Source organism: Lipophrys pholis (assembly GCF_963383615.2).
Source record: "Lipophrys pholis genome assembly, chromosome: 11".
In the NCBI taxonomy this organism is placed as follows: domain Eukaryota; kingdom Metazoa; phylum Chordata; class Actinopteri; order Blenniiformes; family Blenniidae; genus Lipophrys; species Lipophrys pholis.
In genome coordinates, this window is record NC_137631.1 from 2,751,775 (window position 1) to 2,768,992 (window position 17,218).

The following is a 17,218-nucleotide window of genomic DNA, read 5'->3' on the forward strand; positions in this document are numbered from 1 at the left end:
ACACAGCATGTAGCCGTGAGAATTATATATTCATGGCATGTAAACCTGTTGAGGTTTACATGCTATTTGTGGTTAAATAATTTGTACTCAGTGAAGCCCTGGACACTTTATTTATATATTTTTTTTATTTAATTTAGTGAATGTCTGGTCATGTTAAGTTCACAGATATTCAAACTTCTGTTCCAAAACCGCTCGGGAATGTTTTCAATCATTAGTTGTAAAGCTCTTTCTTCAAAATGCTTCCAAATTGCACTTTAAACTTTTTAAAAGATTTTTCCAGGTACAAAAACCGAATTTTGACGCTTTAGGGGATTTGTTTAAGCTTTTGCTTCAGAGATGATTGCCAATTTGCACGAATCACATATGTGCACATATTAATGTGTTTTAATGCAAATAAAATGTCGGCAATATTCGTAATATTTTTTGGTCTGTAGAATAAAATAAAAGGCAACTCCAAGTTTTAAGAATTTAAAGGTCAACAAGTGTAAATATATGTACCTTACTACATTTGGTAATAATTGAGTTTCGATCTTAATTGCTATCTTTACTTAATAATTTTTTCATATGGTTTATGCAGATTAAATTCTTCGGTAAAAGAAAAAATAATGGCAATAATACTGTTATTGCAATACTGGACACCGATATCGCACTAATTTCCGATATCGTGCAGCCCTATTCAAAACGTTTTTGTTTCAACTGCCTTCTCCTCGTTATCCAGTAGTTATGACAGCTCTGCACGGACCATGTAATGCTACACACAGCCAGCCGCGGCTGGCGGCGGTTAGCCACATTTAGCCACGGAGCAGTGGAGCAGCAAGCCACACAGCCAGCTGGCTAGCCACATGAGCGCCCATCCACATGAGCGATGTTTAAAACTCTGAATTCACAGATAAGACGGTCAATCCCGTTCACCGTCCAGAACGAGCTGCAGCTACAAGAAACGATGCACTACGGTAGGCCCGCCGGCCGGACGTTGGCAGACAAAATGATGCCATATGGCAGCGCTCTAGTTTAGGCACAAAATAAGGTGAATAGTTTTCTACAAAAACACAGCATCAACTAGTGTTCAGAAATGTAAACTACAGCAAACTCTGAATTTCTGTGAGTACAGAGATCCGTTACAATATAGTACGACCACATCGGTCATCGGAACCTTTTCAAGTCATTACCCCCGATATGCAGAGCTAACAGCCATTGGATATCAGCTCAAATAATAATTGAAATAGTATTTTTATATGTTTATTAATAATATTACAAAATGTGCATGTTCCGATTGTGCTTCACTGTCTGGTGTTATGGTTTCACTGGTGCTGCTGTTAACTGGTGACTCCTGCCACAAGCCGTTAGTAGCAGCTGATGTTAAAATAGGGATGGGCAATATGGCAAAAATATCATATCAGGATATTTTGGGGAATAAAATCACAATCTTATCATGATTCGTTTTTACATTGACTTTTGAGTTAATTTCTGAACAGCTCAACCAAACTATTCCCTGATGTGAAACACAGCCCCAACAGGAGAAGTTCAAAAGGCAATTTAGGCCAAAGAACCTTTCTGAACATATTTGAATATGTATAATTTGTGCAATTTTGCCAACATGTGCAAATCACATAAAAAAACTTAAAGGCAAATAACAGCACTCTGATAAAGTACTCTCTTGCAACATACAGACTAAACTGCACCTGGCTTTTGAGGAAGCTTTCACATGAACAGTGAAACATGACAAGTAAAATAAAAATTAGAAAATGAAATATCAAATATCAAATAATACTTGAGACTTATTTCAAATGGGAAAAGTAAAAATATGGTATTGACTGGTATTAACTAAAGCAATTCTGCATGTTATTTTAACAGGATTTAAGTACTAATACACTAAATAACTGATGAGAGTGGAATAAAAATGCAAACTTAAATAACTTTTGTGATTCAATTGTACTATATTTTTTTATTTTGAACATGCTCAAATTGAAATATCAAAATCAACAGTGCGCACCGATAAACCAAATATATTTAAGCAATCCTAGGTTAAACATCCAAGTAACAAGTAACAGTGGTACAATAGAATCATTTTGCATGTGCAACAAAGCAGTGAGTTTGTCCAACTGATCCTGAATGGAGGAAGACATGTGCTGCTACTTTAGGAGAACCTGTTGTTCCCACCAGAACTCAACTTACAGCCTCATTCCTGAGGAAACACTCCTTACTTTAATCACAACCAAACTATCATTAAAGGATCCATCTAGCTATAGAGACAAACATTGTGATGGTGCCATCTGTCTGAACAGAGACCAGGACCAGGACAGAGGACCAGGACTAGGACAGGGGACCAGGACAGAGGACAGAGGACCAGAATCGAGAACTAGGAGGACAAAAGACCAGGATAGGCAGAGAACCAGAACCAGGACAGAGGAACAGGACCAGGACCAGGACAGAGGACCAGGACCAGGACAGAGGACCAGGGCGATTAGAGAGGACCAGGACTAGGACAGGGGACCAGGACAAGGACAGAGGACTAAGACGGACAAGGAAAAGAAACCAGGGCAAAGGACAAGGACAGAGAACCAGCACGGAAGAGGGGACCAGGACAGAGGACTAGGACCAGGACTGGCAGCCAGGACCAGGACAGAGGACCAGAATCGAGAACTAGGAGGACAAAAGACCAGGATAGGCAGAGAACCAGAACCGAGGACCACGACAGAGGACCAGAATCAGGACAGAGGACCGGGACCAGGACAGAGATTCGTCAACACTTCAGGTGAACGATGACGGGCTGATTGACGAACAGACTGAGTAAAAGGAACAAAGACAGTCTTTACTTAAAGAGGGAAAAAAAAGATGCTCCCTCCTTTCACTCCCCCCTCACCACTAAAGCCGTTCACTCACCCCGCCCCCCGCTCCGACTCACCAAGTACCTCCCAGAAATGGGAAAAAAGCATCGCCTCCTGGTTGCTAGGCAACTGAAAATAAGCGTGAGGACAAGCGTGAGGGGAGTGTGGCCGTCGTCGGGCAGGAGGAGGAGGAGGACAGTGTGATATGGAGCAGAGATGCTCCTACACCGACGCTGGAGGGGGTGCCAAACCACTGAAATATGTTGTTTAGGAATGTTCTTTAAGTTTTGGGACATATTGCTTCTTTTATAAACGCTGAACATTGTGCGCTTTGTTTACTGAAATCCTGAAGAAAAGGATGAATATGTGTTTACAGACTCCAGAGGAATCGGAGCAGAAACGCTTCCTCGGGCCACACGGGCCACATCTCTTAGAATTCATGATCCTCTTTCTTCTCGGGAGCTTTTCGGTCTTCGATCCAAAATACCCTGCAGACGACACGTGTGCTGGTTTCATCTCCTCACAGTCATTTCGGGCCCTGCTGAGAGAGCCCCCCCTGAAGCAGGTTCGTTCCCACCTCACCCCCCACCCCCCCTCTGCTCAGAGGTCCGACCCTGGCACAGAGGCAGCATGGTTCAGCCCTTAATTTACTGGTGCCGGTTAAAGGCTTCTGTAACTGGGTCAGCAGGCTGCAGCCCGCCGTCACTGCTGACCCCCGCTGGTGGAGGAGAGGAACTGAACAGAGCTGCTTCGACTGGGCCAGCAACCATCACACCACCATCATTCAGAACCACCGGGTCTCTACAGAGACGAGTGCCAACGGGGGAAAAAGAGCTCAATGAATCTGGATCAAATTTATGTGTTATAGTTGAAAGGCCTCTGCTTCTGAGAAAACTGAACCTGGTTCCAACGTTCAGAGAGTCCAGGTGAACATATTCATCTCATCCAAGTATCAGCTCACAACTGAATAATGACGTTTTCCTGCTACACATCAGATCAGGTGGTCAGCGAGTCCTGAGCTTGTCTGATTTCACCTTCTTCACATTTTGAAGCGTCTTAAGTTAAAAAAAAGAAGAACAACAAAAAAAAAACCCAGTGAACTCCAACCTGCTGAATACTATGAGGGTATGCTATCTCCCCCTGCATCATGTTTGTGTGTATGTGAGCCCACTGCATGGTGTGTGAGTGCAATAATGATAAAATGTGACTGTACAGACTGTTCCAGTGGGATAATGAGCCATTAAATAGATTTCATCTTAAGATTCTCTGCAAACAGCAAAGACTAATCCAATGCCAATCTTCTCCTTCAGCTTTCAATGTACAGCTCCGACATCACATGGTTTTGAATGAATGAATGAATGAATGAATCATTCAATTCACAATGGAGGCTTAATTATCTTTATAGTGGCATAAACCTTGAAAACCAGAGGTGATTTATCAGTTCAGTCACATTTCAGCCATTCAAATGGCCGATGGTGAATGTCTGTCATGTGAGATTAACTAACAATTTATAGACCTTTTATTGACCAGCGGTGACTTTCTCCGTTTGGGACACAGCATTTATTTAACCGACTGTGAGGGATCGAGTGGTCACCCCGACTTGGTATGTGTCCAGCGGATGAGGTAATCAGTCGGCCTTTCAAAAATCAAATTAAGTTTATTTGAAACGCGGTTTCCTCCCGCGGTCCAAGAACATGCATGTGAGGTCAATTGGTGATGCTAAATTGCCCCGAGGTGTGAATGTGAGTGTGTGTGGTTGTTTGTCTATACGTGTTTGCCCTGTGACAGACTGGCGACCTGTCCAGGGTGTACCCTGCCCCCGTCCAAGTAGGCTGGGATTGGCGTCAGCACCCCGCGACCCTGAACTGGATAAGCTGGATGGATGGATGGATGGATGGATGGATGGAAACACTTACTTTGAAGAAATCAGAAAAACATTTACTTCAAGCCTCGGAGCACGCTGGCTGACTCAGGCCCTGTTTACGCGACAACGTTTCACGTGACAACACCTAATCCGCAAAAAAAAAGTGGGGGCGTTTACACTGCAGCAGCGGACACAGAGACAACGATGTAGTTAGTATGCCGGGCCACTGGAGGGCGCTGTTGCTTGGTTTTGTAATGAAACTACACAGACGTGTGTGCAGAGAACAAAACACTATAAACGTGAGGAAAATGGAGAGAACCTGACATCCGTATGGACTGATGAGGAATCAGATGATATCAGGGAGAGTCTCAACTATTAAACTACTGATCTGGATGATAAAACTAGAATATGGACCGCGGGTCGTACCACTACGGGTCGTACCACTACGGGTCGTACCACTACGGGTCGTACCACTACGGGTCGTACCACTACGGGTCGTACCACTACGGGTCGTACCACTACGCGGCCGCCATGTTTGTTTACAACTGGATGAGCAGGAGGGAGGGGGAGATGAGCAGTAACAGGCTCTGTAGCCTCCATCAGTCTCTGCAGGAGGGATTTGGGCCGTGAAAGAATCTTTCCACCTTGGGAACCGGATTAAACACTTTGCAGATACAGTGCATCCGCACACTGGTGCCGTGTAAACTGACCCCCCAAAAGTGAAGAAAGTTTTGCGGATACACTCAAATTCATTGTCGTGTAAACGGGGCCTCAGACTGACGTCCGAATTGTCCCTCCTACCTCCTTATCTATGGACTTTACCTTCACCCCTGGATGACATCACGGGGGGTTAAGGAAAGGTGTTAGGAAACTTCCTAAAGGAGTTAGTGAAGGTGATAACGATGGTGTGGCAGTCGGACAGCACTTTCCCTTAATGACATCATAATAATGCGACAGCGGTGCAAGTCAGTGACGTCTGCCATGGTGGGGAAAGAACTACAAGTTTCTGAAAATGAACTACAAAAAGTTAATCTGGGTTCTAGATGATTTCAAGTGGTTCTAGGGCAGATTATTGCTTTGGTAATTTACATAATCTGCTCCTTTTTCAGTCATCCTGAGTTTCCCTGAACGCTCCGATGAGCGAGTCCTTTTAAATGTTGTCGCCGCAAGGAATTGTGGGGGAACATGAGCTGGTGTCCTTTGGTAAAGGAAGCATCAGTGGTTTCTAAGATAAAGGAGGTTCTTAAGGAAGCATCAGTGGTTCCTAGGCTAAAGGAGGTTCTTAAGGAAGCATCAGTGGTTCCTAGGCTAAAGGAGGTTCTTAAGGAAGCATCAGTGGTTCCTAGGCTAAAGGAGGTTCTAAAGGAAGCATCAGTGGTTCCTAAATTAAAGGAGGTTCTAAAGGAAGCAACGAGCCTTGGTTCCTTTGCATAATGATAATTTGATAGATAAGGAGATAGGAGGGACAATTCAGACGCACCCTCAGTCTCTCAGTTCTCCCCAACACAGAATGAAGGCCTCCTTAAATAAGCCCAGCCCTACCCTAAATTGGTCCAATCAGGACAGGCTGGGCTGACCCAAAAGGCCAAGGGGTGTTTGAACCACCCCAGATCAATATTCACCAAATGTTTCAATATAAAAAGGAAAACGATTTCTCACATTTGAAAATATATACAGTACATTATTTTCACCATTCACTAATTCCCCACCATACAAATATAGAAACAGTGCACCCCTACACACAGTGGACTGAGCCATCTGCCATCTGCCAGGTGAAATACCTCGTCTTCAGTGGCCTACTCTCCAGCAGAGGAACAGCCTGATCAAGCAGAAGCAGGAAATACGTGTGGTAACTTTTGCTACTATTCAGATCAAATACTGTGTACCAGTGACGAAGGGCATCGTGGGTACCTCACTAAAGACACAGAGTGTTGTTAAATACTGTCAGCAGTGATGACGGATGGTTTTTCAGTCTGTTTTGTGGCAAAATGCATAGAGATGCGCATTCCGGCCCCAATGTCACAACCCATCCCCAACGCAAACTCCCAGCGTTCCGAAGCACTCCCACCTCATGGTTCCAAAATGAAAAACACCCAACACTCGGGGTGGGAATAGATAAGATTTTATCATTATCAATGCCATTGTCAATTCTGCTTTTCAATCCAACTCCTTATCAATTCTAACGATTCCTGAGTATTTGAGGGGAAAAGTGTAGTTTTACAGTTTTCTGCACCAGAAGGAACAATCTTATTTTTTCCAAACATGAAACTTGAATTATAATGTTCCCTTAAAAAAACAGTGAAAGGTGTATTGGCCTTCATTGCCCCCTGGAATTTACACTTTTCCGAATTTTACTCTGTTGACAAGTTAACCCTCTCTGGGAGGTGGGAGACTGGAGAGGAATGAGGAAGTGACGTAGCAGGAGGAACGAGTTCTCTTGATCTGCAGGGAATATTGTTTTCATATTGTGTTGGTGCTTTCTTTGAGGGGATATTCAACACAGAACGATCTAATACATAGACATACAGTAATATACCTCTACTAGATTCTGTATGTGTACACAGTAGACATACACAATCTAGTAGACATACTCTAGTAGATCGTTTATTATATGGTGTGAAAACTAGAGGGTCACACATATAGTGAACGATCTACGTTGTCGGCTCGTTGGAGCAGACATTCACTACACGGGACAGATTGACGGCTGAGTTAATTTATTAAAAGTCCCTCATTAGTCCTCAGACAGGACATTTCTTCACCCAATGGACCGTCTTCAGCAGCCACACAGCACAGCGTTCTGGGGAGGTGGTGGACTGTCGGGGGTGTAGCTCAGGAGGAAGTGGTGGAGGCCGGGGGTGTAGCTCAGGAGGAGGTCGTGTAGACCAGGGGTGTCACTCAGGTGGAGGTGGTGGAGGCCAGGGGTGTAGCTCAGGAGGAGGTGATGGAGCTGAGGGTGTAGCTCAGGGAGTCACGGTACCGGTTGTTTTGACTATCAGAGTAACCCGGAGTACCGGAGGAGAACCAGCACATGGAGAGAGAGAACATGAAAACTCCACACAGAAAGGCTCCTGCCGGGATTTGCACCGACACTTTTTTTTTTTTAAACTGGACCTTGTGGCTGTGAGGCGATAGGCTGTGGACTCTGGATTCAGGATGAGGTGAGTGGAACATGTATTACCGTATCTTATTATTTAGTCGTTTATCGTCTCCCACTTCAGACCTTCTTCCTCCATGTTTTCTCCTGGCTGAAGGAGCTCTGCGTCGCAGAGTGTGACGTCATGCAACGTACCGCAACGCAACTTGACGTCGTGCTGGAAATGAATCGTTAAGAAGAATCGAACACATTTAAGGTGTAAGATTCTGATGGAATTGATCAATTGGAACCGGTTCTAAGTCAGAATTGTCTTTCGATTCCCATCCCTACCCAACACTGTGTGCATGTCTGCCAAAGCTTGAGTTTGGAGTTAGGAGTGTCACCGTCTCACACCGACTAATGCTGCCAAACCAAGCCAACGCTGTCTGTGTCACACCAATGTCACCATCGTCATTCATCTGTATGACACTGACCCGCCGAGTAACTCTCATCGTACATGGTACTTCGGTCCATGTGTGTTGACAAGGTTGTTTTTTGCCTTAAAGTTGGATTCATTGACAGGACAGAAGCCAAAACCTCCATTTGGCCTAAATGTGAGAAACCAACAACATCTGAGAGAGCCTCGGGCAGAAGGTACCTGCTCTGACACAAATTCAGTTAATGTGGTCACACAGTTTGCAAATATTCAAACATGTGAAGGCAGTCAAATCTCCCTGCATGCAAATATCAGCCGCTCAGCGCCTTAATTCATCAAACTGTCTTTGTATGCAAAGCACGGAGACGGACGAGGCACAGTAACTATCTGCTCCGTGTCAGACGCCTCTCTCTCTTCCTGGTGGCTGAACACAAACAATCAGGAAGTCTGCTCGAGTGGGTCCAAGCCCGAGGTCCATAAGGAAGACCTGAGCTCCCGCAGGATCGAAAGGTGTTCAAATGAAAGCTGCAGGTGTCAGAAAACCACACGGTGGCGCAGTGGTTAGCGCTCTCACTGTTGCGGGTCCAAGAACAGCACGGGGGCTTTCTGTGTGACCTCCTGCTTTATTGACTCATCGTTTATTTCCACTTATCTGAAATAAGAAAGCACTCTCAAGACACTGCCACAGCTAGAAAATAGAGCCCCAGCTTGTGTTTCACCGTCCACATTTCAACTCTGACCAGGGTTTTTTTTTTATAGAAATCTTCTTTTTCTGAGCTACTGAGGCTCTGAGCTGCCCCAGGCTCCAGTCTGGCTCTAATCAACACCGCTGCTGAATTCAGAAAGTCTATGAGAAGGTAGATTTTACCAGGATCCACCTCAACGTCTAATCCACTGTGAAAGTGGTTTCTGATCCTTTCTGCACAGCGGCAGTGACCTTTCCCTCACTTGGCCATAGCAACAGCTCATGTGGAGCCTCGGCAGTGGAGGTTCACCTCGATTACACCCTCTGGGTGCTTCAAGGGGCAAAAGTCCAAAGGGTCATGGCGGCCGTGTGATCTTTTTGATGGGTACAGGTCAAAGAAGGCACTCTTTAATGGTGGGCTTTTCTTTGGGCAGGGGCAGGGGCAGGGGCAGAACAGGAGCAGGGTTCAGAACAGGGGTAGAGCAGGGGCAGGGCATTCCGCCTCACTCTGTGCTGTCAAAGGTAGGGCAAACATTTGTGAGTGAGCTCATGTTTCCAGCTGGTGTCGAGCGGCGTCTAAAAAAAGCCGGAGACCAGTCCGATCTGCCTCTGTGGTGAACATGGTCACTGTGTCATAACACGCCACAAGCTCAGGGGGGAAACTCCATTCTTACCTAACACACTGCCAATGCTCAGGACCACACTCTTTTCTCAGCAGCTTGAATCTCGACCAGACTATATTAATGAGAGGAGTATAGATGATTAATAAGCACTGCAATACTGTGAAAATCATTCCATTCTATTTTTAACCGAGGGTATCCAATATTTGTTACAGTATCTCATCATTTCAATTTGACCATCCAAGTCGATTTTATCCACACGTCCATCTTTAAATGCTGGATTTATTTGAACCCAGATACAGTTGATCATCCTGACTGTCACACAAACGGAACACATTTCTTCAGTTACAGCAGTGCTGCTGTGGTCACAGAGGAACGGCGGCGGCGCCACGGGATGGGAAGTGGATCTCTCTTTTATGCGCTGACATTTCCAGTCTCATGGCTGCAGGTCAGAATTATGACATCTGATGTGAGAGGAAGATCAAACTTTACCACCATTGCATCACCGACTGATTGCTGCTCAGCACAGTAACCTGTAGACCTGTAGACCTGCAAATACACCGATGAATACACCAGTGAATACATCTGTGAATATAGCAGGTGCTTGATGTCACAGAATACGCAGAGATCTTTCAAACAAAGTCATTTCTGTCTCGTTCTCATTTAATCAATCTTTACAAGTATATCAGACTTTGAATGTCTGTCTGATGCTCTGTGGCTTTGACTAGTGGTGGGGAGGGGAATTACAGTTTCACATATGAAACACACACAGACTGATGATAAGTGTGGTACCAAGAAGTGAGGAAGCAAACAGTTAACCATCTGTCAGACCTTTAGAGCACTTTATATTTGTAAACATCATGTTGCCGTTATATCTTTTAGTTATGAAAAGATCAGAAATTGAGCATCTTGATCCCAGCCTGTGATTCAAGGATACTTCAAGACTTTAAAGTGCTTATGACACCATATTCCATGTTAATTTATTAATTTTCACTGTAAAATATAAACAGTGAAAGGTATAATTGCATTTACCGGACGCACACTGGAATGTTGACACATTTACCCTTTTTAAAAATTTGCACTGCAGCTCTCCAGGAATCCAGAGGCTGGAGAGGAATCTGAATCTGAGCCAGAGCTGCTCGGTCGATCGTCAATATACGGCTCAAATCTGTACAGTCTGACCTCCAATGCTCCCCGCAAACACTCTCATACTCTTCGTTTTCTTTAAACAAAAAGCCGTCAACTTCTGCTCAACAGTGTGAAATGTCAGAGAACATTTCTGTTTCTTTGTTTTGCTGTGAGCCCGTCGCTGTGTTTTCAGCCTGGCTGCCCACGCCTGTTGATCCTGTGATGTCAGAGCCAAGATGGCCGCGGTTGAGAAAGCTCGAGAATCACGACTTAATTCCACTCATTTTTTCTAGTTGTTCACTCGCGGATGACGGCAGTAGGACAAAAAGCCTTTTATTATGAAACCTTTTTTTTTTTTTTTTTTTTTTTTTAAATTGCTTGTTGTTCGAAAATGTTTTGGTGTCCTGAGGTCTCTAAAGTGATATAATAAAATAAGTAACAACCATATGAACGCTCAGCTTCAGCACAGGCTGAACGTCCTCTAGTCTCAATGTTTACCTTCACTCTGTGTGCAGCATTTACCACTGTTGGTTTAAAGAAAGTGATCGAGCGTTTCACATCATAAAGTGAACAAACAAATCTGGCTTTTTGCCATTTTAGCAATTAGAATCTCTGGTACAGGACAGCAGAGGTGCTTCAGCCCCGTGAGGGATCCATCTTTGTCCTTTCGGGAGCCTCCAGGGACAGACAGAGACCAGAGGGAGGAAGTATGAAGCAGTCCACCAGTGTGATAACCAGGAAGTGTCTGCACAACACGTTGTGTGTCTTCATCAAACTCTGCTCGGAGCTTTTTCCTGGGTGGTGTTGCGTCGTGTTGTTCTCAACATCATGTGTAACCTGAGCCGTCCTCTGACAGCGTCCGCTGTCCATCAGGGCGGCAGGCGCTGAAGCTCTTCCCTTTAATCCAACCTCAGTAAATACAAGCAGAGGAGGAACCATTGAGGAGCAGCTGTGCAGAGGTCAAGGTCCACAGCCACTTCCCCCACACCCATTAACAGCATCCAAACTCCATCACCTGCAGTGTGTGTACACCACAGCTCTTCAAATGTACTCAGAACATTCACTTGTGCACCAGAACCTGTGACCAGGATGTACTCTTTCCAACCCTAACCTGCTAATTACAACCTGCTAAAGACACACGGTGCAATTTGGTTTTGGTTTGAGGTATAATTGTCAAATAAACAGTGCGGTGAAGCTGTTCCTTTAAGAGCCAGGTGCACCTGCAACGTGGTGATACTGGTGAGGTTAAAGTAAAGATTTTCACAAGAGGAGGTAGAGCTGCCTGATGTCAGGTGAGCATGTGATAGATAACATGGGATACTGTCACAATAACAACACGATCTGTGATACACACCAATATGTAGAGGTGTTAATATCTCTGTTTTTCCAAATAACAGTGTGCTTTCTCTTGGGCCCCAATATGTATTCTGCCTTAAAAAACAATATGAACACTGTGTGTGTGTGTGTGTGTGTGTGTGTGTGTGTGTGTGTGTGTGTGTGTGTGTGTGTGTGTGTGTGTGTGTGTGTGTGTGTGTGTGTGTGTGTGTGTGTGTGTGTGTGTGTGTGTGTGTGTGTGTGTGTGTGTGTGTGTGTGTGTTACTGCAGCGGCCGGCTCCACCAGGCCGCAGAGTCCGAGTCGTTCTCTGTGACTCAGGTTAAACAGCAGCGTCCAGCTCCTGCTGAACCTCCTCCTGTTACTGAGAGGAGCGTCTGCACCTCGTTAAAAGACCCAGTGTTGTGTGGCACACCGACGTTTCAACAAATCCAGTTAACAAAACAACCAGTGAGCACAAAGCGGTGTATGTAAACAACAACAGGAGGGTTTACGGCCGATGAAATAATTAAATATTGTGGGCAAGTCGAGGGTGGCGATCGTCACGACCAATCAGCAGACGGCTGCGTTGTCGCTCCTCCTTACAGACCCGTTCCTCAGTGCTCGGTACCTCAACGGAGGGGAGACAGAAAATCATAGCCACTGGTCGCGTTTTTTTCCCGTACCATCCACAATTTTTTCGTCGGGAACACTCGAAAACCCGCCCCGCGCCACCCTAGCAAAAAAGTCTGGTGGGACTCGGCGTCGGGAGCTTTGACGACAAATGAAATGCAAACTGCTGGAGTAACTACTAAGTTGTACAGAAGTTTCGAGCAGAAGCGTCTCCTCTTCAGTAGAGCGTCGTCACTGCAGGAAATAGTGTGAGAGTCACAGAGAGATCAGTGACTGTAGAGGTGGAGGAGAAGAGACTGACCTGAAGGTGGAGGTCAGAAGAGAGTGACATCATGGGGGAGAGTGACATCATGGGAGCAGAGGAAAATGACATCATGGAGGCCAGAGGAGAGTGACATCATGGAGGAGAATGACATCATGGGGAAAATGACATCATGGAGGCCAGAGGAGAGCGACATCATGAAGGAGAATGACATCATGGGGGAAAATGATATCATGGGGGAAAGTGACATCATGGGGGAAAATGACATCATGGGGAGAATGACATCATGGAGGAGAATGACATCATGGAGGAAAATGACATCATGGGGAAAATGACATCATGGGGGAAAATGACATCATGGAGGAGAATGACATCATGGGGGGAAATGACATCATGGGGGAAAATGACATCATGGAGGAAAGTGACATCATGGGGGAAAGTGACATCATGGGGGAGAATGACATCATGGAGGAGAATGACATCATGGGGGAAAATGACATCATGGAGGAAAATGACATCATGGGGGGAAATGACATCATGGAGGAGAATGACATCATGGGGGAAATGACATCATGGGGGAAAATGACATCATGGAGGAGAATGACATCATGGGGGAAAATGACATCATGGGGGAAAATGACATCATGGAGGAGAGTGACATCATGGAGGAAAATGACATCATGGCGGAAAATGACATCATGGAGGCCAGAGGAGAGTGACATCATGGGGGACAATGACATCATGGGGGGCAGGAGAGTGACATCATGGGGGCAGCACCCCAGCTGGACCCCAAAACAGCCAATAGTAGTGACGGCCAGAGTGTGTCAGAGAGGAAGGAGACATTCTGGTGGAGACGCAGCAGACTGATAAAGTTCAGTTTTATCTGTTCATCAAATGTATAAATGAGATATTTGAACGGAGAAAAGGCTCAGTGGACTTTGTGTTTTATCCTCAGTCATTAGAGGTGGAGGTGGAGGCGGAGGGTGGAGGAGGTCGTCTGTCTACAGCAGCAGTGCTTCCCGAGCTTTTATCAAGATTTACAGCCTTAACGTAAAAATATACTAAACTGTATTATTACGTATCACGTATGTATGATGATAAAATAAGCAATACAAAATCTATAATTTCTTCATTTTACATGTAAACATTGGTAAATTGTCCCAGAGACTCACTTTAGTTGTTACCGTGTACATACAGTTTAGTATATTTGTACAGTTAACATCATTCAAAAACTTCTCTCATTATAAACAAATGATCATGTATCGACCTGTCAGGGACACAGTAAGACTGTTCCCTGCTAATTAACAGGTCAATAGAAACTTTAAATTTATTAGATAGAGCCTTCAACAAAATGTTCTAGTCTGTGGATAGAAGAGCTTCCGTTCTCCAGCTCTTCAGCAGGGAGAAGATCACCACACGCCGACAGGCAGCAGGAAGAGTCCCGTTCTTAAAACCAAAGCCATAGTACACGGCGACGTCTCATTGACCGGCGCTGCCTGTTGGCGCTGACGCCATCTTGGATGGGGCACCCTGCGCCTCAAGTCCACTGATTTCTACTGAGGAAGGTTTAGTCCAACTCCAATAATCCCCACTTTCTGCTGAGCCTCCGATCTCAGAGCCAAAGTGAAGGAGGAGGAGGAGGCTTGGGCATCCATGTACTTCAGCGTTCTGAGCCTGGCTCGGCCCAAAGCTCCTTTAGCCCTCTCCTGAAGTAAACACCTCAGTGGTTTGAGAGCAGCAACCCTGGCTGTTGAAAAGGAGGCGTACTGCGGGCGAAGACTTCTGATCTGGCCCTTCGTACCTCCCACCACGGGCTGAGAAGGAAAGCAGTCTTGCTTTGATGCCCAGTACTTCCAGAAACAGCTCCGATCTTCACAAACATTTAAATCATTTAAAAGGGACGATGTGACAGTTTACAACAGGAGTGATGACAGAGGCAGACATGTAAACGATCATTTGACCTTCTCAGTGGATCGGAACGTCTCTCCTAGTTTTAGATGTGGACAGAAGTTGCTGTACATTTTGTCCCGTATCGGCTGTGGAGTCGATCCTGCCAGATCTGAAGCTGCCATTAAAGAGTTTTTAGAGAAGAGTCGGACTGGACTTTGTGAAACGCTTGTTTCCAGGTTTGTACATCAGTTTGACTTTTTTCATTTCATTCAAAGCATCGCAAGACAGGCGAGCGCGCACACGCACGCACGCACACACACACACACACACACACACACACACACACACACACACATCACTGAAAGTCAACATCTTTTACCCAATCAGAAGAGTCCCACAGCTTGAGAGCTTCATAAATTCATAATTAAATGAAGTTAAAACTGAGTCCAAAAACAGAGAGAACAGGACTTTTTAGAACTGAACCTCTACACCTTCAGCTACTGCAGTACAACTCCACATCACCACAGTACAACTGAACAGGTGTACTACTGAAACACTGTAGTACTGAAGCATTGTAGTACTGAAACACTGAACCATTCTGCTTTGAACACCTGCACCTCAAGATGGAGATGGAACGCGCGCGCGCGCACACACACACACACACACACACACACACACACACACTCACACACACACACACACACGTAACACCCAGGCGTGCGCTCGCGCGCGCACACACGCACACACACACACACACACACAGACAGTAACACTAAGGCGTACACACACAAACACTTGTACAAACTAAGCCACTTTTTACACTTTAAAGTCTGAATGCTAACCGGCTAGCCGCTCGCGCCGCTCGGCTAGCCGCTAACGGCTAGCCGCTGGCTACAGCGAGAAAAGTTGTGAAAGAAGCCGAGGCTCGAGTAGAGGACCCGGGATGGGCCAGCGAGGTGTGTCCGGACCTTACCTCAGTGTGTGTGTGCGGGGCGGCCGGTCCGGTTCGAGTCACACGCTCTCATTTCTACTGCTCTTTACCACGCGTCCACTGTCCCGGAGCAGCTGTGTGTGTGTGTGTGTGTGTGTGTGTGTGTGTGTGTGTGTGTGTGTGTGTGTGTGTGTGTGTGTGTGTTAGCCTGCAGGAGGCGCTGTTGCCTCAGTTCAGCCTGCAGGGGGCGCTGAATGTGGTCTCAGGTCAGCCTGTAGAGGGCGCTGCTGCCTCAGGTCAGCCGGTAGAGGGCGCTGTGGCCTCAGGTCAGCCGGTAGAGGGCGCTGCTGCCTCGGGTCAGCCTGCAGGGGGCGCTGTGGCCTCAGGTCAGCCTGTAGAGGGCGCTGCTGCCTCAGGTCAGCCTGTAGAGGGCACTGTGGCCTCGGGTCAGCCTGCAGGGGGCGCTGTGGCCTCAGGTCAGCCTTTCGAGGGCACTGTGGCCTCGGGTCAGCCTGCAGGGGGCGCTGTGGCCTCAGGTCAGCCTGTCGAGGGCACTGTGGCCTCAGGTCAGCCTGTCGAGGGCACTGTGGCCTCGGGTCAGCCTGCAGGGGGCGCTGTGGCCTCAGGTCAGCCTGTCGAGGGCACTGTGGCCTCAGGTCAGCCTGCTGGGGGCGTTGTGGCCTCAGGTCAGCCTGCAGGGGGCGCTGCTGCCTCAGGTCAGCCTGTAGAGGGCACTGTGGCCTCGGGTCAGCCTGCAGGGGGCGCTGTGGCCTCAGGTCAGCCTGTCGAGGGCACTGTGGCCTCAGGTCAGCCTGCTGGGGGCGCTGTGGCCTCAGGTCAGCCTGTAGAGGGCACTGTGGCCTCAGGTCAGCCTGCAGGGGGTTCTTAAAGATCTGCTGTTGCTCACAGTAATGAGGGACGCTAAAGGAAGTCGGTCACCAGTTAACATGGACACCACTTGATATGGAACACCCCCCTCCCACCCTGGATTGTTGACTACCTGGCTGGCAGGCGCCTGCAGGACTGTATCAGGAAGTGGCAGACAGGACGTGTGGTCGGTCCTCCCTCCCTCCCTCTACGTCACGGACTTCAGCTGCTGCGTGGACGCCTGTCCCCTCCAGAAGTTCTCTGGTGACCCTGCAGTAGTTGGATCTATCAGCGGGTGACGAGCTGGAGTCCGAGACGACTCCGTCCTGTCACTTGGTGTGACCAGAACCGTCTGCAGCTCCTGGTCTCTGTGACAAAGACCCAGGAGCTGGTGGAGGATGTTCCTCTGGGATTAAGAAAGTATTTCTATTCTGTTCTATTGATTTGACCCAGGGGTTGAACATGCTCTACACCGCGTCATTTGTTTGTGGCGTTAACTATGCTGATAATCACCCAAGTGTCTTCAGTTGATCGTAAGGAAGATGTGCTTTTCTCTTTCTCTTTGCCGTCAAACCGAATTTTAGATTCGCTGCACAAAGTCCTTTTAAGTAAAGCGTACTACGCAGCCGTACTGGGCCCTCTGAGGGTTGTGTGTGGAGTCAGTACCCCGTGAAGCCTTCGCAGTCTCA

The 17,218-nt window shown here is 46.7% G+C and overlaps 1 protein-coding gene across 4 annotated transcripts in view; it reads right to left on the reverse strand.

Annotated features, from left to right (window-relative positions):
* The window catches only part of LOC308116758 (suppressor of tumorigenicity 7 protein homolog), a 68,852-nt gene extending 52,986 nt beyond the window's left edge, over positions 1 to 15,866 (reverse strand). For 2 of the 4 annotated variants that reach the window (XM_080475128.1, XM_080475129.1), the window contains exon 1: positions 15,705 to 15,826. The gene's annotated coding sequence lies outside the window, so the exon portion shown is untranslated. Of the gene's footprint in view, positions 1 to 15,704 lie in introns of all 4 variants that reach the window. The other 2 variants (XM_080475130.1, XM_080475127.1) reach the window with 2 other exon arrangements.
* Positions 15,867 to 17,218: the final 1,352 nt, after the last annotated feature.